Source organism: Triticum aestivum, chromosome 2D (genome assembly GCF_018294505.1).
Source record: "Triticum aestivum cultivar Chinese Spring chromosome 2D, IWGSC CS RefSeq v2.1, whole genome shotgun sequence".
NCBI classification, from domain to species: domain Eukaryota; kingdom Viridiplantae; phylum Streptophyta; class Magnoliopsida; order Poales; family Poaceae; genus Triticum; species Triticum aestivum.
The window spans coordinates 624,129,684-624,152,191 of NC_057799.1; the positions used below are offsets into that span (position 1 = coordinate 624,129,684).

A 22,508-nucleotide genomic window follows, 5' to 3' on the forward strand; every position below is an offset into this window, starting at 1 on the left:
TGCATGTCTAATCTAAGTGTATATCTTTTTGTAATACAAGTTTAAGTTACGAAAGTCTGGGCTCTTACGGTTTAGAACGAACGTGTTTCAGGACAAATGTTGTATAAGACCAAAAGAATCCTTTTTAACAAATCCTCCAAAATGAATCAGTAAAAGGCAAAGCCCAAAATACGTCCAGCATACACATAACTACTTGACTATACACACAGATAATTGCTAGTAATAATTTCTTAACAATACATAAAGTACACATGTGCCTGCGAATGTGGAGATGCACTCAAGCCATGAGGCCGACAATGGCAAGCAAAACGGCGAGGCCAAACCCAGTGGCCTCCACATTGGTGGCAGTGGAGACAGGTGTCGGTGGGGGCGCGTTGGTTGCACTTGGGCCGCTGGCCGGGGCGGGTGACGTAGAGGAGGAGCCTGGCATGACATCAATCTTAACCTTCATGCCGCCCGCGCAATGACCAGGGAAACCGCAGATGAAGTAGCGGGTGCCGGTGGCGGTGAGGCTAGCAACATCATTCCCGGAGTTGAAGCTGGTGACGGGGCTGGCGGTGCTACATGAGTCATAGTCGGCCTTGCTGGCCTCGAGGACGTTGTGTGCCTGAGGGGAGTACTTGAAGACGATCTGGTCGCCGGTTTGGAAGTTCTAGAGGACGCCCAAGTGCCGTAGTTGGTGCTGAGGTCCCATGCGCCGGCCGGCTCGCCCACGTTGTAGGTTGCCTCAGACGCCGTGCTCAGGATGGCCATGGCAGCCATGGCAAGAAGAATGGTTCTCCTTGCAGCCATTTCGGTTGGGAATGGAAGCAGAGCTTGCAGAGGAGATTATAAGGCAGGTGCTGTATTGATCCTTGAGCGGAGAATGTGTTTGCTTCCTAGGCGGCTGTGTCGGGTCCTATTTATACTGTACAGGCTATGCCCGGGTGAGTTGGAGAAACGTGTGAGGTTGGCGGAAGCATCGAGTGCGTGTACCTGCTTGATTTTCGACTTTGAATGTTGTGCACTCTCCGTTCCAAAATAGATGACTCAATTTTATATTAACTTTAGTATAAAATTAGTATAAAATTGGGTCATCTATTTTGAAACGGAGGAAGTAGATGGGAACACAAGCAAGCTACGCATGCAGCCAGGGGCGGAGCTACAGGGTGGCCAGGGTGGGTGGGCCGCGGCCCACCCTGGGATTTTGGGCCAGATTATTATATACCTATGGATTTTTAACCGGGACAGAAAAAAATCAGCCCAAAACACATACCGATTGATCCAGCAGCGGAACGGGGCCACACCCTCGTCTCATCCACTGCGGGTCTGCAGCCGCCTCGTGCCCTTGTCTCGACGCCATCCGGCCCTCGCCTCACCGCCGCCGTTCCTCGCGGCCTCGCCGGTCGCTGGCCGGAGCGGCGGAGCCCAGCCCGCCTCCCCTTCCCGCCCGGCGCTAGCCTGGCCCTGCCGCCCGCCTGCCCCTGCCTTGACCCGGGCCGCCTGTCGCCTGGCCCTGCCGCCCGTCCGGCCCTGCCTCCGCCGGAGTCCGGCCCTCTGCCTCCCTGCAAAGCCGACGGCCGTCGGTGCCGCTCAGGCGCTCAGTAGCCAGTCTCCGGCGGCAGCACCGCAGCAACCAGCAAGTGTGCAAATCGATTTAAGGTACCGAAACCCCCTAATTTTTTATTTAGGGTTTACTTTTTTGCACTATGCTATCATGAATTCATGAACACATGCATAATTTTCACATCATTTCTGTCTCAATTAGCTTTATTGATAGAAACTAATTTTTATTGCAGAATTGTTACAGAATGAAGAGGGCCGGAGACATTGTTTCTCTGAAGATAGGAAAGAAGAAGAAGGCAGGGAGATGTGGCCGAAGAGCAAGCCGGAGATGAGAAGTTTTCCTTGGAGTCATTGATCAAATTAGTCAAGAGCTTGAAAATCGGTTTGATGAGATTAATATGGAGTTGCTTTCTTGTATGTCTGCTTTGAATTTGGTGTACTTGCTTCTAAAATTGGTATTGATTCTACCGGTGGCAACAACAAATGTTGAGAGAGCATTTTCTGCTGTGAGTATAGTTAAGAACAAGTTGAGAAATAAGATGGGTGATAGTCTTTTGGATGATTGCCTAGTCACATACATTGAGAGGGATGCTTTTGCCGAGGTGAATGAAGATGATATAATTGATACTTTCATGGCAAGGCAAAATCGTAGGCCAAAAACATAGCCTTTTTGAACTTCTCTAGGTATGTATTATGCTCCATATAGTATGCATTATGTATGCTTCTTTATGCAAAACTTAAACTTAATCGAGAATTTTAGTGTGTTTGTAAGACAATAATGATCTATTTCTATGTGATATTGGTAACTGGTTAGAACGTCCACATGTCATAATTCTTGTAAAAAAAATTTAGGGGGGGGGGGGGGGGGGGGGGGGTTGCTAGCGCCGCCACTGCATGCAGCTGGTACGTACTTGGTCATCATAGACTGAGGATGGGAAGACTTGACTGTGCTGTTGGCATGCTAACCTTTTCACGCGTTCCTTTCCTTTTTCTTCAATATCGACTCCGTCTAGAAGACATGACGTAGACTATCACGATCCACATATCTAGATCCAAGTGTCCAAAGCATTATTTTTATAAAGAATATTTTATTTGGAATGATTTAATTATTACAACTTTTACAGTAGTTGGCATTTTTTGGAGCCGTTCGTTTGTCTCGATCTAACGGCGCATACATACGTAGTACTCGAAAGTACGCGGATGAAAGTACTCGAAAGTACTATTAGTCTAGGGGCATTTTAGTCCTAGGAAATATATGACAAGGTGGGGCCCTCTCGTCCAATGCAAAACCGCCGCCCCTCTCGTCCAATGCAAAGCCGCTGCCGTGCTCCTTCCCCTCTTCCATCACCATTGCAACCGCGGCCATCTCCTAGCATTCTCCTCCTTCTCGCGGCCGCAACTTTGCTCTTCTCATCTTCCACATACACCCCCCTCTTCCATCCACGCAAGATCCTCGATGGAGCAGCAGATCGAGCACATCGGCGGCGGCGAGAACGCCGACTTCGTGGAGATCGCCGGCGGCGAGAATGCCGACTTCATGGAGATCGCCGGCGGCGACCAGGTCAAGATGGCCAGGTTGACGGAGATCCGTTCTTGGTTTCACAACATATTGCAGATGAACTGGATGGCAATGCCCAATTTGAAGCAAATGACGAGGAGGGAGAGGGCAAAGCTTCCCCCCACCCGCACAACCGATGCACAAGGTCGAGATCCTCCTCTGGGTGATGGAGCAGGCCGATTCGTCCAGCCCGTGGACCAGGCGTAGGTGGTGGGCGTTCAGATCCAGGGTAGAGCATCCACTGGATCAGGAACCCACGGTGCACGAGGTGCCGTTGCAGATTGTGGAGCCTCCAACCGAGTCGGAGATGACTCCGAAGCGCAAGAGGAGGAGGACAGTGGTCGCGACATCGCTTCCCCGCCGTTCTCCACGCTTCCCTCGCCGCTCTCCTCGTCTGAACGGCGGCCGTAGCTATGTTTAGGGTAAGATTGCTGAATTTCATTCATCATTACTTGCCACTTGCTTAATTTGATTCTCTGCAATATGTTCTTGCTACCTGTGTACTTGAATCCGTAGCCTAGTTTGATCGACGAGGCTGTAATGAGTCTAGGCATATAGCATTGCTATGTTTACTTGCTACGTTTTGATGTGAATGAGTGGTATCCATGATAGGAAATTTTGTCTGTCACCTCAAGAGTTGTGTTCAAATTACGTGATGCAATCTGTCTAAATTGAACTTGCAATATTTTGGCTACAAGAAGTGCCTCCAGAAAAGTTCAGTACACAGTTTAGAGTGATAGACTCTGGGTTGACACTGAAATATTTCAATACTGCAAGTTTAGTAGATAGTTGTAGGCATTGAAATATTTCAGTACTGACAGGTTCACACTGAAATATTTGAGTACTGCAATTGTAGTACACACGGGTACATACTGAAAAATTTCAGTAGTGCAATGCAATTTCAGTACACACGGGTAGACAATGAATATTTCAGTACTGCAGTTTCAGTACACGCACGCAACCCCAGAAATATTTTTGTGTAGCAGTTTCAGTACACGCGCGTAGCCACTGAAATATTTCGGTGGTGCTGTATCAGTATAAGCACGTAGCCTCTGAAATATTTTGGTGGTGCACTTTCAGTACACGCACGTACCCACTGAAATATTTTAGTGGTTCACTTTCAGTACACGCACGTACGAAATGAAATATTTCGGTGGTGCTATTTCAGTACACGCATGTAGCAACTGAAATATTTCAGTGCTGCTGTTTTAGTACACACACGTAGCCACTGAAATATTTCAGTAATGCACTTTCAGTACAGTGATGTAGACACTGAAATATTTCAGTAGTGCCATGTCGGTGATCTTGCATCCAAATATTTAGGGCTTCCTAATGATTCATAAAAAAAAATAGACATAAGCAGTCAAATAATTTTTGTAGGGATGTTGGCTTACTCATGTTGCCGTGCTGTACAACCTTTTGCTTCACTTCCTGTAAGTGCTTCTTGCATGTGCTATGGCCTACATGCTGTTTACTCTCATCACAGCAGTGATTTTGCATCTTGCAAAGGTCTTATTAATTCAACATTGACTTCTATGAACTTTGTATTCAAATTTGTATCCTCCTACAGTTGTTGTGACAGATTTCCTTGGCATCTTCAAATTACCGTACTGTCATTTTTCCAATACCAACTGTATTCAATCTGAAACTTTCAGTTACTTATATGCTACAGGTGGAATCATGGATAGGTTGCTGAAGATGCTGCGCCTCATAATAAAATTCCCTTGCTCAACCTCAACATCACAAGCTTTTTTGCATTTCTAGTTGTCTCACTATTTCATGTGATGTATTTGAATACCAGAAGTTGTTATGCATTACAAGTTCAATCTGATAATCGTAGTACCTGCAGTCTGGGTGTTATCTGTTTTGTATGTGTGGGATCAAAATCTAATAAGGTTCTGATTCCTGTTTTCATGGCCTTGATGCTAAGTTAAGTACATGCTGGTCAGAGTGATCGGAGGGAAGGGTGGCGCTGGTGGGAAATATTTTAGGGTTTTATCGTCGTGATAACCCTAGAAAATTAATAATAACGTCGAAAATCAATGGAACTAGTCATGGATGCTTCTCATGTTGGTACAAGGGTGAAGAAAGAATACATGTCCATTTGAAGCAAGTCGAGAAAAACCCGTCCTTCCACACGGACCCTTACCTCCTACCAGAACGGCCGCCGGTGAAGGATCGACAACGTGCACTTCTCGCGTCACCTCCGAGAAGTATTCTACGCATTTAATCGTATTAGAAAATCCATACAAATGCCGACAACCTGACCAAACTAGTCATGATTCCTTCTCATGTTGATACAAAGAAGTGGAATTTTTTTGGGTCCATTTACATCATGTCCGGCAAGTATTTTAAGCAGTATAAATTCAAAAAAGTATAAAACCTTGGAAACCTAGCTTTGTTTGTGCAAGATATCATGTGTGCCAAATTTTGGATGATTTGGAGGTGGTCGAAAAAATCACCGCATTTCGGAGGGACCATTTGGTCTAACTTAAGCCATTTTTTGAACAAATGTGCTTTTTTCACCACCTCCAAATCACCCAGTTTCTCTATGACACGGTGACCCACATGTGTCAAACATGTCCATGAAAGAAAATTTGGAAAAAAATATTTTACAATGCCCCCTTGATGTATAGACCGATGTTTTGATTAGTCAGTCTAGAGGGCAGTATAAATTCAAAAAAATTCAAAAAAATATAAAACTTTGGAAACCTAGCTTTGTTTGTGCAAGAGACATGTGTACCAAAATTGAGGTGATTTGGAGGTGGTCGAAAAAATCACCGCATTCCGGAGGGACCATTGAGGTGGAGGAGAGTTCGTGGCCGCAGAATATCCCGTAGCCCTTTCTGGAGACAGGACAACGACGGAATCCGAGGCAGATTAGCCTGTAGCAGCCGGTTTCGGGCGGTCCTGATCTTCTGTGGCAGCGGGCCGAGGCGCTGTTGAGAGTGGAGCCGCAGAAGATCCAGGGCGGCTCGCAGACTCATCATGAGCCCATGATGCTGCAGGCCCACTGGAGTCAGGGGCTGTCTCCACGTCCGCCTGGCGAACGACTGGGCGCCGCTTGTAGCACACGGGCTGGGCCGCAAAGCGCGTGTGTCCCTGATCATTATCTGGTTGCCGCGTGGCCGCCGGTTATTGGTGCGGGCCGGAGGGCGCGCCTCGCCCGGTCCGAGGTGGCCGCGTGTCGAGCGGCGGGTCGGAGGCGCGCGTGCAGCCGACCGCAGCTGGCGCGTCTGGTCGATTTGTCGCGGATCCGCAGCTGTCACCTGGCGCTGATCCCGGAGACGATTGCCTGGGCCTCTGTGACGGAAATCTCGAGGAGGATATGTTCCCCACACCGCGGCACACGCGATATAACTCGTCCGGGACGATTTCTTCACCAGTTTCTTCGCCGTTTTCACTGTTTTGTTCGCCTGGCTCCCCTGTAGCATGGAGTTGTACATGCAGATACAAACACACTGTGATAAGAAGTCGCAAGCAGTTTTCCTTGCACTCTACGTGGAGGATATGTAGGATGAGCATGATTCATCATCTATATTCATGTATATTTTTCAATTGGAGAGCATGGATGACTAATGTATTTTTCGGATTTATCAGGCTTTTATTTTGTTTTCAGGAGCGAAATATAATTCCTCCATTACATCTATTTCCAAATTTTATCGTGCAACCTAAACAAGCTACACGCTGGCCACGAAGAAACCATTATTCTTGAGGTTGCACTTGAAAAACTCACATATAAAATGCGAAAAAAATATCCCAAACTAATACTGTTACAAGGGAGTGGATAACCAAATAGCTGAGTCATACAATATGAGTTAGTCACTAACTGATAGAATGAAGTATTTTAGAGAAAAGGTCACACGATACTAGACATAGACGACAATGCACACGCCAACATCAGGTTGATCGTCGACGTACTTGATGTCCGACCGTGCGCACAATGTTGTAGCTATCATAGTTCTGCTTTGAGATCCTGCACATAAGGATATTATTAATGCCATGGAATATATTTGGACACATTAAAACATTAAATTATGGCATATTAGGTACCTCTATCAACTTGGCGCACGTACGTCGATTGTGATCATCTACCTCATGACAATAGCTACATCTACCCTTTGTTCTGGTTTTCTTCATCTTTGCCTGTAACCTTTTCTTCGGAGCACCTCGGCCTGGCACATGCACGGGATCCAGAACCTTCTCGAAACCTTCACCATCAAGGTTAGCCGATCGTGGCATCAACGGGCCAAACCTAATGTTGTTACCCTGAGCATTAGTTGATCCCTTGCTATCAGCTTGTTCACTTGTTGATCCCTTGCAAACATCTTGTCCTTCCAAAACCCTTTTTAGATGCTGAAACGCCTCATCAGAGTGGCATGCCTTGAAACATGCTGCGTGACTAAAATTCCTTAGCTTACGGTACCTTTGTAGGGCTGCAGAATATGCATACATCTCGCTCTTTCTGGTCGGTGCGAATGCACATTTTGCACTCATTATCCACCTAGTGGGAACACAACACCTAGGCAGTGTTTCTTCTTGCAAAATTCCCAATATGTAAAATATGTGGGAACATGGTGTGCCTGCGCATTCCAATTTGCGGCAAGAACAACTGATACTGCGAAGCATACCTTCCTTCGACTCCGTGCGCACTTCGATCTTTTTATCCATTCTTTCCTTCTTAGACACAACGTATGTGGGAACCTCTGCTGCATCAAGTACCTCTCTGATCTCACATTTTTTGGCAGCATCTATGCTCCATAAGACCAACTTAAACACAGCAGGAGTGAAAACTTTCGTGGTGTGTTTCTCAAGAACTGAAGCATTTTCCTCTGTGAACGGAACGAACTGTAAGGCCTCGACGTCTTGGAGAGCCTCGTTCAAGCGTCGCGACGCAAGGCAACGCTCATAGTGCTCTAGCATTTGAAACAATGTCATCTTAGCCTCAAGATGCGTATGTAGCACCGAGTTTAAACTCTCACTCCGCTGATTGCTGCTCAATCCTAGAAAACAACGGCGCTCAAGATATGGAGCACACCACAGTTTTCTCATCTTATACATCTGATGCAGCCAGGAGTCCTCACTTGTTACTTTATTCCGTTGTAAGAAGTGTAACCATTTTCTCTCATGCTCTTCAATGGAAGATGTATCATATATGAAAGATCGGAATTCCTCCTTTACCGCGTCATCATGCAGATGGCGTACAATGTTCTGCTGAATGTGCCATATACAGAGCCTATGGTTTGAGTCAAGCCACACCACCCCGATTGCTCTCTGCATTGCAAGATCCCCACCCGTGATCACAGATATAGGATGCTTCTGTCCCATGGCGTCAGAAAAGGTCCGTAACATCCACTCGTATGCCTGGCTTGTTTCATGTGAAATGATACCACATGCAAAAATAACGGTGCTGCGGTGGTGATTCAACCCGACAAACGGCACAAATGGCAGATTGTACTTATTGGTTCTGTATGTGCTATCAAAAACAATAACGTCTCTGAAAGCCTCGTAGTCAAGTCGGGATTGACTATCACACCAGAACAGTCCCTTCAGATGGCCAGCTTCATCAACCAAGTACCTGAAGAAAAAATCTGAATCTTGCTCTTGCCTCGCCACCATGTGATTGATCACCGTTTGAGCATCCCCGGAAGAAATTGTTTCCTGCTTGTTAGCATGGCAGAAATTGTAAATGTCCCTCATAATGCATCCAACCTCATCATATCCACCGTATTGCATGCACATAATATCCATAATATGGTGTTTTCTGATCCCAGATTTTTCCATGTCTGCAATGTCCGCTTTCTGCTCATCGCTAATTCTTCTGTGTGAACGCAAAAGACACGACAGATCCCGTGGGGCTAGAGGATGGTTGTGTTCATAGATGAAATCCTTGACAAACCACTGACCTGTTTCCTCCTGTCTTGCAATCACCAATTTAGCTTTACACCCTACACGAGTTATACTCCGTGGCCTCCTCTTTCTATCTTCCATCTTCCTCTTCATGTGCTTCTCTTCACGAACCCCTTCACGACTACACACAAATTTCCTTAAAATTATATGGCAGTTGGATCCATCCCACTCGACATAGCTTCTCCAGACACTAAAACCTTTCTCAAGACCATATTTGTTATAGAATGTATAACCTTCATCCTCACTATTAAACATCTTGTTGGCAATATGATAGTACTCCATCATTGACTCGTGACTTACGTCCGCCATGTCTTCCTGCATCACAATTCGGACGAATAAAAATCTGAAAGGACAGACATAAATGCATGCAAAACCCAGTACGAAATCTTGCATGGAATTTTAAACTTTGCTCCTTGTACATGTTATGGCAAGCGATCATAAACGTCCATAAACTGGGTCCCCCGTAAACTAGTGAAGTGGCCATGGATGATGAAAAATTCTAAATTGAATTGCATGCACTAGGGAAACCTAAATCGATGATGACTAAACAAATCTAAGTAGGAAGTGCAGGCTACGAATCAAAGTAAGTTGAGATTCGTGCGATTCATACCTTAAGATGCAAGTCCGGAAGCGATGGGATCAGCCGGGGGCTTTCTCCTATACCAGCGCCGCCGTCGCCGCCGACACTGCCGCCGTAGATGTCACGCCTTATTCTTCTTCCTGCCGCCGACCACGTCTTTTATAGTGAAGGGGACCAGGAGGAGGATGAGAACGACGCCGACGACGGTGAATTGGTTCCTCTCGTCGGGCTCGTCGGACAGAAGGAAGAGGACGAGAACGACGCCGACGACGGTGAATTGGTTCCTCTCGCCGGGCTCGTCGGACAGAAGGAAGAGGACGAGAAGGAGGACTTGACCGAGCTACTAGATTTATACGTGGTTCTGGTCGTGGACGTGATCGGTTGAAAAAAGATTATTTACCCTAGACCATTATGCCCTTCTCTGATTAAACTAATTAAGTTAATTCATTCTTAAACCCCCACCAGATCGGACGGCTAATAAAAATCGGAGGGGTAAGTACTCGAAAGTACTCCCAGTACCGCCCCAATCACCGTAAAGGAGCTCTTTAATTATATGTACTAATTTAATATCAAGTACAAATGTTACATTTGGTCACTATAATGTTAACCTATATACCTAAATTAATAAGATCTAAATTAGTCATTATCACTACTCTATTACATAGAAAATTAGGGGCCCTCTTGATTTGGAGGCCCTGTGCAGCCGAACACTCTGCATAGGGGCACGGTACAAACGTGCCGCCGGAGGCCTGTTGCGTGCCTAGATTTGGATCGCGGACACAAGGACCACACACCAGTGTACAATCTGTCCAAGAAAAGCACAGTGATCGTCGTCAACTATAATAATATCTTTGGTCAATAATAGTTGCTCATGTTTCATAAGAAATATATATATAGATGTGCTACATAGAGACCTTTTACGAACGATTTTCATATTGTGGACTGATTCTAGTAAAATAAGTATTTTCAAATACATGTGTTTGCTTTTTAAAAGACATGTTAAAGTATCTCATAATGTAATTTTACACATGCGTAAAACACATCTATGCATGCGTGTGAAATTGTTTTCGGATTTTTTTTGCCACTTCAAAACTGATTTTAGATTTTTTCAGGAATAGGTTACACGGAGGATATAGAGCCTGATCCAAAACAAATTTCTACCGTTGCTGCCAAGATAAATATGGCCTTTCATTTTAGATAAAGTTTACTTGGTTGCAGGCTGAAAGCTCCATTTTACCAGTTTTAAATGTGATAATTGTATGTGGTATGAATGCTTTAATTCTTGATTGTCATAATTGCATGTGGTATGAAAGCTGGAAATTAGACCGAAGAAATCTATCCAACACTAGTATGAAAAGTAGTCCTCATCACCATGATATATCTTGGTTTTCCGTGAACAATCACCGAAGGAGAGGATCCCCATATGAATGAATTACTCAAAGCACCACAAAGTGATGAAATTTTAATTACAAGTTTGCGTGTGAGGAGAGATATTCACGGCAAGACATAGCGGATATTTATAAAATTTAATTCAGTTTAATAATACATAACACAATATTATTTCACTTGATGATGTTATTTTGCAATCCAGGATGATGCACTATGGGTCAATTGTACGGCTCAACTTGCGAGCTGAAAGCTCCATTTTACCAATTCTAAACTTGTTTTTTGTGTGGTGTGGATGTAATTTAAAGCGTGTTAACTTTACTGTATATGTTATGAAAGCTTTACTTCTTGATTGGAACATTGGAATTTTGTTCATCGTTTGCCTTTTAGTTTGGAGGTTGTGACTTTTTTTGTCGTTGAAACTTGAAAGGTGCAAAATAAATCACTAAAGGCTGTAATATAATTAGTTGTAATGCAAAATTCACGTAGTAAAGAAGATATATTTAATAAAGGAAGTTAAAGGTTTTTCTTTTTTGAAAGAAGAGAAGTTCGAGTTGAATGCTGATTGACGAACCCTTGATGTACGTGAGCAGGGACGTGGATTGTGATAGTCTACATCACGTAGACCGCGTCCATACTGAAGAAAAGGAAAGCAGCGCGTGAAGCAGTCAGTAGGCCAGCAGCATGGCCCGGTCTTCAGATCTTCCGTCGATCTATACGTGAAGCCACTAGTAGAAAAGAGGGCTTTGGTTCAGCTAGAAAAGAATATTAATACTGGTTGCATTACTCCCGGTTCGAGCATGTGAGCATTAGTCCCGGTTCGAGCGGCGAGGGCACCGTACAGGCATTACTCCCGGTTCAAATGGGACCTTTAGACCCGGTTGGTGTCACAAACCGGTACTAAAGGGTGTGATGCCCATTAGTACCGGTTGGTGGCACGAACCGGTACTAATGGGGTTGAGACCTTTAGTACCGGTTCGTGCCACGAACCGGTACTAATGGGGTTGAGACCTTTAGTACCGGTTCGTGCCATGAACCGGCACTAATGGGGTTGAGACCTTTAGTACCGGTTCGTGGCACGAACCGGTACTAATGGTGCAATTTTCAAAGCTTACCCCCCCTTATCGCCTTTTCAGTTTTGTAAAAAGCAAAAGAAAATGATAAAAACTTCAAAAGTTAAGATCCTTCGAGATGTAGTTATGTTACCACATCTACTAGTTAGGAAAATTTAAAAACTTAAATTTGGACATGTTTTGCAAAAAGTGTAGGGAAAATGTAAAACGGCTATAACTTTTGCATACGATGTCAGAAAAAACATATAATATATCAAAATATTCAGCACGAAAATCCGCATCCGATTTTGACAGCCTACGGCCTGTTTGCAAATTTTTAGAATCCTCAAATTCGAAAAGGAAAAAAAATTATGCTCAAATTTCAGTTTTTTTTAATTTTCATTAAATCTGGTGAAACTACATATTCAAGAAGTATTAGTGTTATTCAAGAATATTAGTGTTACTAAATAATTATTTCAGTTTTTTTGAATTTTGGTCAAATCTGGTCAAACTGTGGTCAAACAATGGTCAAACTACTTATTCAAGAAATATTAGTGTTACTAAATAATTATTATTTTTAGAACAATAGTTTCAAACTCAAACAGTGAAATGTGTGACTTCATACTCAAGCTAAACTCCTGAGGGTTAATAGGATTGACATCTTATTGTTGTCAGGAAAACAACAAGTGCAGACTTGGAAACGAGGGAGAATAGAACCCGGAAGTTAAGCGTGCTCAGGCTGGGGGAGTGGGAGGATGGGTGACCGTTCGGAAAGTTAGATGATTTAAAATGATGAGGGGTGATTAGAGATTAAATTGAGCAGTGATGAGGGGTGATTAGAGATTAGAGGTTGAAATAATTCAGAAATTTGAAAATCAGAAAAAAATTTAATTTTTTTTAAAAATAATTCAAAAAAATTACTAACGATGGACCTCCAGGCAGCAGCCACGTGGAGGGCCTTTAGTCCCGGTTGAACCGGGACTAAAGGGGACCTTTAGTAACGACCCTTTAGTCCTGGTCCAGAACCGAGACTAAAGGTCCTCTAGAACCGGGACAAAAGGCCCTTTTTCTACTAATGAGCAGTCAGTAGGCCAGCAGTCAGTAGGCAGAGCAGTTTCGTATCTATTAGTATATATCTATACGTGTTTGACTATGATGACCAGGTAGTAGCTGCATGCTGCGTAGATTGCTTGTGTTCCCACGTAAACATTCAAAAAGTCCAAAATTCGGATATACGTAGTCTATTCTACGCTTCCAGCCTTCCACCTACCGGACACGTTTCTTCAACCCACATATATAGGACCCGACACAGACACCTAGGAAAGCAAACACAATCTCCGTTCAAAGGATCAACGCAGCACCTGACTTACAGTCTCCTCTGCTAGCTCTCCTTTCAGTTCCAACCGCAATGGCTGCCACGAGAACCATTCTCCTCGCCGTGGCCGCGATGGCCATCCTGAGCACCGCATCGGCGGCAATCTACAAAGTCGGCGAGCCAGGTGGTGCATGGGACCTCATCACCAACTACGGCACCTGGGCGTCCTCGAGGAACTTTCACGCCAGCAACCAAATCATCTTCAAATACTCTCCTCAGACACACGACTTCCTCGAGGTCAGCAAGACCGACTACGACTCCTGCAGCACCGCCAGCCCCATCGCCACCCTCAACTCCGGGAATGACGTCGTCTCCCTCACCACCACCGGCACCCGCTACTTCATCTGCGGCTTCCCTGGCCACTGCGCTGCGGGAATGAAGGTAAGATCAATGTCGTGCCGAGCTCCTCTTCTTCCTCGCCCACCCCGGCCAGCGGTCCCAGTGCAAGTAACGGTGCCCCGCCATCGCCTGTCTCTGCCGCCACCTCTATGGAGGCCACATGGTTTGGCCTCACCGTCTTGCTAGCCGTTGCCAGCCTCATGGCTTGAGTGCGTCTCTAAAAAAACATAGAAGTCATTATATTACTATCAAGCATATGTGTGTACATTGTATAGTCAGTAATTATACCATACGTTGTATGTATTCAGGCCTCATGTTTTGCATATGGATCGTGATATTTGGCACACGTGTGCCACATAGCTAAAACTACCACACACCTCCTCTTTACTCTTTAATTACATGCATAATTGCATTAGAATGAATCACCTTTCTTCTACGTGCATTCATTACTCTAATTACATGCATGCACCAAAAGACAAAAAAGCTGATCTCATCCTAAATTCTCCTTATTCCGAAAATTCAAAATGTTTTGTAGCTCAAACCGTCAGTCCGATGCAAAAACCATTTTGACATAAAAGACTCGTCATGACGAGATCTTCAAAAGTAGATCCCATGTTGATATGTTCCGACAATTTTTTTTCAGATCAAAAGTTACCACGCCTCGGCTACATAAATTATCACACATGTAGTATGCAACTTACCGTGGTATTTTCACATAAATTACCGGAGGAATAAACATTGTTCTCACATCTTGTCCACATGCATATGTATGTATGCACTAGAGCATAAAAAAACTGATGTCATCTTAGATTCTTCTTATTCCCAAAATTCAAAATGTTTTGTAGCTCAAACCATCGATTTGATGCAAAACTGTTTTTACATCAAAGATTCGTCGCCACGAGATCTTCGGAACTATATCCCATGTTGGTACGTATGTTTCAGCGACTTCTTTTTCTGGGTCAAAAGTTAACATGCCTGGGCTACATAAATTATCACGTCTGTAGTCTGCAATTCACCGTGGTATTTATACATAAGTTACTGGGGTTATATTTTTTAGCAATTTTCCCCTTGGTCAAAAGTTACATCGGTGTTTGTACTTAAGTTATCAGGTATGTAATTTGTGTATTACCGTGTTATTATCACATAAGTTATCAGGGGGAGGGGGTTATGTTTCCAACAACTTTTTCTCTCCTTGGTCAAAGTTACCGTGGTATTTGTACGTAAGTTATCAGGTACACGGTTCTTTAATTACCGTGCTATTTTCACATAAGTTATCGGGGGATGTTGTTAACAATCCCCCCCCCCCCCCCCGGTCAAAGTTACCGTGCTGTTTATAAGTAACTTATCGGGCATGTGGTTCATATATTAACATGCTATTTTCACTTAAGTTATCAATGATGTTTTTCAATAATTTTCCCTCCTTGGTTAAAGTTACCGTGGTGTTTGTAAGTAGGTTATCGGATAGGTGGTTCGTATATTACCGTGATATTTTCGTATAAGTTACCGGGTATGTTTTTCAACAACGTTTTTCTTTCTTTGGTAAAAGTTACCGCGTTGTTTGTATGTAATTTATCGGGTATGTTGTTCATATATTACCATATTATTTTCATGTATTTTACCGAGGTATGGTTTCAAGAACATTTTCCTAGGGTCTAAAATTACCGTGATATTTGTATGTGAGTTATCAGCTCTTTTGTGCGTATATTACCATGATATTTACACAGCAATTACCGGGGTATATTTTCCAACATTTTTTTTCATGAGTCAAAGTTACCGCGATGTTTGTATCTAAGTGTGTGTTTGGTTTGGGAAAGAACAGATGAAATATACAATGGATTTGGTTCTTCACCTCTTGTGAGACTATTTTCAACAACCATGATTTATCATCAACATATAACCCCCTATTTATGAGCAAAATTTCAACCAAAGAGAAGCTAAGTACTCTATTCACATCAAGAGAGATCAAAATTGATGCTAGATCTGCTGCTGCTCTGCTTGAAAATTGATGCTAGCATCATTCTACTTTCATCAACGGGAGGCTCTTTCCTTCAAGCTACTACTAACACTAGTAAAAAGCATCATCATCATTAGAAGTAGTCGCATCAGCCGGAGCTGAATGGATCAAACAACTGCTGATCTTGGTCCATGTCCGCGACACAAAGACGTGCACTCTTGCAGCTGAATGGATCAATCAAACAACAAGTATGAAAAAGCTGCTGCTTGCTGAATGGATCTTGGTCCGTGGCCGCAACAGCTCGTCACGCGTGGACGCCACAGCACCAGCAGCAACAGCGTCGGCCGCCGCCGTTGGCCTCTCCGGCTGTCGCGCGTGGCCGCAGCAGCAGCAGCACCCGTGTCGGCCGTCGTCGCCCGCCCCTCCGGCTGCCGCGGCTGAGCACCGGATTCCGCCGCCCGGCTTCCCGGCCGTGAGACGCGCCCTCGCCGCCTCACTTCTAGCCCTGCTTCAAGGGAGAGCACCGCTGCCCGCCCCACCATGGCCCTCCTCCGCCTTCCCATCACGACCGCCTGAAAAGGAAGTTCGTTGAGATGGGGAAGCACACGAGCGCGGCGGCCGGGACTCGCGCTAACGGCGGTGGCAGCGCTCGCCGGAGTGGATCAACAGGGACGACCTCGACCCAGGGAGAGATGGCAAGGGTGTCGAGCTTCAGGGCACGGACTGGTGTGGGCGGCGGCGTGGCCGGCGACCACGAGATTCTGCGCAGGGCAGCGACGCAATAGGTAGGTGGCGATCGTGGGTGCCTGGGTGGGTGGGTTTGACGAGTGATCGCTTGATGAGATCGTGTGGAAGATTCTTTTAGTATTATACAATATTTGTCCCGAAACATGTTTGCCGACCGTAAGAAGCCACCCTCAACTCCGGAATGGTTTCATCCCCTTCATTATCACAGACACCCGATGTTTCATCTTTAACTTCCCTCTCGCCATTGCGCGTGTGGCATGAAGGTCAAGATCGTTGTCATGCCTAACTACTACTCGTCATCGCCTGCCCCAGCCAACAGCCCAAGTGCAACTAACACTTCCCCATGTGTCTATATCTGCCGTCACCTCTGCGGAGGCCATGTGGTTTAGCCTCGCCATCTTGCTTCTCCTTGCCGATCTAATTGCTTGAATTCATTTGCGCAGCCCCACGCACATGCGTACTTTATGTTTAGTCAAGTAATTATTAGTTTATTACTAGTAACTGTATATGTGTATGGTCTAGTAATTATATGTTGGAATAGGATGGTTGCATGCATGTTGTCTCAATGTCTGTCCATACATTATTCAGTTGCGACTCCTTGCCCCATTGCGGATACCCGTCATCAGGGTATACTCTTTTTCAGCTAGTGGCATGCAAGTCGAATTACGAACTTAAGCCTTAGTAATATTGCATATTAAGTTTTTACACTATATTAGTACTCCCCTGCGGTGTTGAAATAGAGGCAGCGAAAATGTAGGGACTTACCATACTTATTGGACAAAATGCATCGATTTTTTTCTCCTGTTGCAACATACGAACATGTTTGCTAGCTTCTCCCAAAGAACTAATACTACTACTAGGTAAGGATCCACTTGCTTCACCGATCAAAAGTTCAAACCCATCTCCGCCTTTTTTTAGGATCATCTCCGCAGTTATTCTTAGCTAGTACCTGAGGCTCACCAGTGGAGCTGCATCCCTCGTCTCTTCATCCATCCTTTTTCCCACGATTTCGAGTCTGGCGGGCACCTTGTGATGGTGTTTCAACCCGTCGGAAGGTGGGACGGCGATGGCGGTCGGCGGCTCTGTGGTAGGTGGCAACCTTGTGGTGGTCTTCTTGATCAGTCGGAGGTGGCAGCGGATGACGAGGCGGTCGTTGTCGGTGGCCATATGTTCAGCTTGCGTGAGGTCGCTGCTCTTCACCAAGCACCGGGACCCATGGGCAGGGTTGTCGTGGTCGAACATGTGCCTCAACCACTCCCCTTCGCCGGCCCCCACGACGCCGATGACCTCGAAGCGGAATTCGGCCGTCGTCTCTGTCTCGCCGGACCTCCCGCGACCGAGGATGACAGACACCCAGTCCCTGCTGGCTTCGCAGTAGCCGTTGGGGTACACCTTGAGGTACCAGCTGCCGCCGCCGAAGCTGAACTGCCTAGAGTGCACGCACTCCCCAGTACGGAGCGCTGCCCTGACATTCGAGAAGAAGCCGATCGTCATCGTGTAGGACGTGCCGATTGTCCCCGCCACTGGCTTCGAGGCTTGAACAATTTGTTCTGCCAAGAAGACCTTCGCCGGCAATTTTCTCACTACCACCTCCACGTCGATGAACACTGTGCACCGGATGGTGAAGCTATCGTCGCGACGACGGATGCACGACGACCACTCCAGCTCGCTCCTCTTCACGAACCGGACGTAGCCCCTTCCGTTGCCCCAGACCGTCTGCCCCGACCGCGCCGTGTGGTTGTCGAAGACGCTGCGCTCGCCGCTCTCGTCCAGGATCTCGATGGAGATCCTGAGCCTGCAGAGGCCCTCCTTGGTGTTGTAGATGTGGTCGAAGGGGTCGTGGCGGGGGACGAGGAAGACGGCCACAAACTCCGCCGATTCCTCGTCGAAGCCCGCAGGGTAGACATTGAGGTGGTGGAGTTGCCCGCAGACGAAGAAGGGGTCGAAGTTGAGCGCCGTGCGGGCCGGCGTCCGCGCCCACTTGGAGTACTCGGGCACCGTGAAGAGATACGTCATGGAATCTATCGTCTCGGACAGGCCGCACCTTACCGGCAGCGACGGCACTGCCGGCACCGCGTGACTAGCTAGCGGTGGCGCCCATCGATCCCGGCCGCCGTTGGAAATCGGTACTAGTACTCTAGGAGTAGTATATATTACCGCTATTGAGTACTGAAATATATTCCCGGCCGGGCCGGGTGTATTATGGTGTGGTATTATCAGCGACTCGATATTTGCCTTCCATGTAAATCATCGGGTTGCCATATATTCCCGGCCGATAGATGGAATGATTGGATTTTGAGACCAGACCACAAAGCACGGTATGGAAAGTCAAAATCAAGCCAAGTGATTTGCGCCCCTCCATATAGCGCGTTGGGAAGTACGTCCCGAGCACGCACGGCACAATGCCTCGTTTCACCCTCAGCAGCCACTCAGTGTCGAACCTGCCGTCGTCGTGCACCGTGTTTAAGAGCATCTTCAGCCGTTGGCCCTCCAGTAGGCATAAAAATCGCCGCTTGGGGACGGTTGGGCACCCAGCCGTCGCTCCCGGGCGCCGACATTGGCCCATTTTCGACGCAAATGTGCCAATTTTTGGCCCACTTTCGGTAAATATGGCCCGATATCGGCGCGAATCGGCCCATATTCGGCGTGGTTCAGCGTGAATTGTCAACATAATATTTTTTATCACGTAGTTATCACAAAAAATTAATAAAAATCAAAAAGTTCAATACAAAATATATAGTTTAACAAATAAAAACTCATGTTTCATCATACGTAGAGCTAGGCGTCGCCCTTGAGCTTCCATAGGTGCTCCATCAGATCCTGCTGCAGTTGTTGATGCACCTGTGGGCCTCGGATCTCCGGACGCATATTGAGGTACGCAGTCCAGGTTGCCGGTAGCTGGTGATCATTTTGGGCAAGAGGACCCTGCCTGTAGTATGGTTCACTGTCAAACACTGGCTCTTACTGCTCGCTCTCAATGATCATGTTGTGCAAGATGACACAGCAAGTCATAATCTCCCACGTTTGATCTTTCGACCAGGTCTGAGCAGGGTACCGGACGACAGCAAATCGATATTGGAGCACACCAAATGCCCGCTCGACATCCTTCCTGCAAGCCTCCTGAACCTTGGCAAAGTGGGACTCCTTGTCTCTTGGCACAACGTTTGAGATAGTCTTCACAAATGTAGACCATCTCGGATAGATGCCATCAGCTAGGTAGTACCCCTTGTTGTAGTGCCGCCCATTGACCTTGAAGTTCACCAGAGGAGAATGACCTTCAACAAGCTTGGCAAAGATAGAGGAGCACTGCAGCACGTTGATGTTGTTAGAAATAGAGATAAAATCATCTATTGTAATCTCAACAAACTCTTTCTTCTTCCTCTCTCTCTCGTAGCTATCTCTTTCTCTGTAACAACCGAATCTATCGATCGGTATTGCCTTGTAAGCCACGACAGGGGCTGTTCCTGTCCCATATCAATATAAACCAACGCGGCTCCTCATCGAGGAGTAGGAACGCTTCCCATCTAACATGGTATACAGAGTCATTCTCTTCCCATCGATCTAGCCAGAAGCCTTCTTCCCCGATCACCCTCGCCATGTCGTCCTCATCCACCGTCACCCTCAACCTCGGAGCTCTACCATCCGAGAAGCTCGCCAAAACCAACTTCATCCTATGGAAGGCATAGGTCATGCCGGGCCTGCAAGGAGCGCCGGTCACCGGCCTCCTGGACGGATCAGATGCCGCGCCACCGAAGACGATGCAGCAGCAGCAGGCGGACAGAACCGTCGCCACGGAACCCAATCCTCTGTACGCACAGTGGATATCAAAGGATCAGCAAGTCCTTAGCCATCTTCTGAATTCTCTGTCAATGGAGATCCCCGCCCAAGTTGCGAGTAAGGAGACCACTTTTGATCTCTGGACTGCCATCACCACCTTGTTCTCCTCGCAGTCCCAATCCCGCATCACCAATTTGCAGATTGCCATCACCAACACGAAGAAAGGTTCCATGTGCAGCAGCGCCTATATCTCCAGGATGAAGAACCTGGGGGACGAGCTCGCAGCGGCAGGATGCCCCGTCTCGGATCCAGAGATGGGGCGGCCGAGGCAGGCGCCCCTCCCCGACTCCATCTGGTGGCAACAACGACGATGGAGGTGGCCGCGGTCGCCCACAACAACAACGACAGCAGCAAGCTCGCGATTATCCAGAGTATCAAATCTGCTACAAGCATCATCCAGGAGGTGCTCGTGATTGTTGGCATAGGTATGATAAAGATGAACACGAGGAGAAGAGTGCAAGCATGGTCACCGACTCCTATGGCATCGACACGAACTGGTATGCAGATACCGGTGCTACACATCACATCACCGGCGAACTGGACAAGTTGACGTTCAAGCACAAGTACCATGGACATGATCAAGTGCACACCACAAGAGGTTCTGGTATGAAAGTTGCTCACGTTGGTCATTCAATCGTTAAAACCCCTAAAAAATCTTGCATCTAAACAAAGTTCTTCATGTCCCTCAAGCTTCACAGAATCTTCTCTCTGTTCATTGATTTACTTTAGATAATCATGTCCTTATTGAATTTTACCGTTATTTCTTTTTGGTAAAGGACTTGGACACAAGGAGAATCCTTCATAGGGGCAAGTGCGTGGGACGTTTCTACCCACTTATATCTTCATCATCGTCATCATTTAACAAACAAGTGTTTGTCGCTATCAAGCCTTCATCTTCAAAGTGGCATAGCAGATTAGGTCACCCTTCATCAGTCATTGTTAAATTTGTTTATAGTAAAAATAAACTCCCCTTCTCTCATGAGATAAGTGAGTCAGTTTGTGATCCATGTCAACAGGCTAAAAGCCATCAACTTCCATACCCTGTATCTACTAGCATATCTACTGCACCCTTACAACTTGTATTTTTAGATGTTTGGGGGCCAGCTCCTACTTCAGTTGGTAGATACTCATACTATTTAAGCTTTATTGATGGTTATAGCAAGTTTACATGGATCTATCTTCTTAAGAAACGGTCTGAAGTGTTTCGAGTTTTCACAAACTTTAAAAATCTTGTTGAAAGAAAATTACACACTAAAATCATTGCCATGCAAACCGACTGGGGAGGTGAATACAGGAAACTGAATTCCTTCTTTCAACAACTTGGTATCTCTCGTCATGTTGCATGTCCACGTGCACACCAGCAGAATGGTTCTGCGGAAAGGGAACATCGTCATGTTGTCGAAGTAGGCTTAGCTCTACTCGCAAATGCATCTATGCCATTAAAATTCTAGGATGAAGCATTCTTAACTAGCACATATCTCATTAACTTGCTCCCTAGCAAAGTCATCAATCACACGTCTTTTTGGCACTATTCTAGATTACAAGTCTTTGCATGTCTTTAGTTGTGCATGCTGGCCCAACCTACGGCCATGTAATTCACGCAAGCTTGCATTCTGTTCCAAACGATGTGTTTTCTTGGGATATAGTCCTATTCACAAAGGAGTAAAATGTCTAGATGTCTCTACTGGCAGAGTTTATATATCTCGTGATGTCGTTTTCGACGAGTCCATTTTTCCTTTTACATCTCTTCATCCAAACGCTGGAGCCATTCTTAAGAAAGAAATCCTTCTTTCTCCAAATCTTCAGAATTTTGAGCAAGGGGGCGACGATTGTACTAACCAATATGACACCTCAACCAGTTCTAGTTGTGCATCTATTCCTGTGCAGGCTCATGGAGAAAATGCAGGAGAAAATGGTGCTCAAAATAATCAGAATTTGGCACAAAATGGCCCCATATTGCATGTGCTGGAGGAAGAAGAGGCATGCGCGGACTACGAGGCTTATTTGGATCAGCCTGTGACGCCGCAGCGCCAGGCGCCCTTGGATCGCGCGTCTATCAGAGGCTAATGCCAACACGCCACGTCGCCAGGCAGTGGGCCGACTCAGCGTCCCACGTGCGGGTGGCCCACAACAACCGGTCTCTAGCCTGAGACGGTCGGCTCGGGATCGCGCCAGCCCACGCGTGCTCAGGTGACAGCGACGCCTGCGAGATCTTCTGCGGTGCG

General features: G+C 46.2%; 2 pseudogenes; one reads left to right on the top strand and one right to left on the bottom strand.

Annotated features, from left to right (window-relative positions):
• Positions 1 to 277: 277 nt before the first annotated feature.
• Positions 278 to 792, bottom strand: LOC123050527 (mavicyanin-like; annotated as a pseudogene).
• A 12,621-nt stretch (positions 793 to 13,413) lies between these two features.
• Positions 13,414 to 13,954, top strand: LOC123050528 (mavicyanin-like; annotated as a pseudogene).
• The last annotated feature ends 8,554 nt before the right edge of the window (positions 13,955 to 22,508 follow it).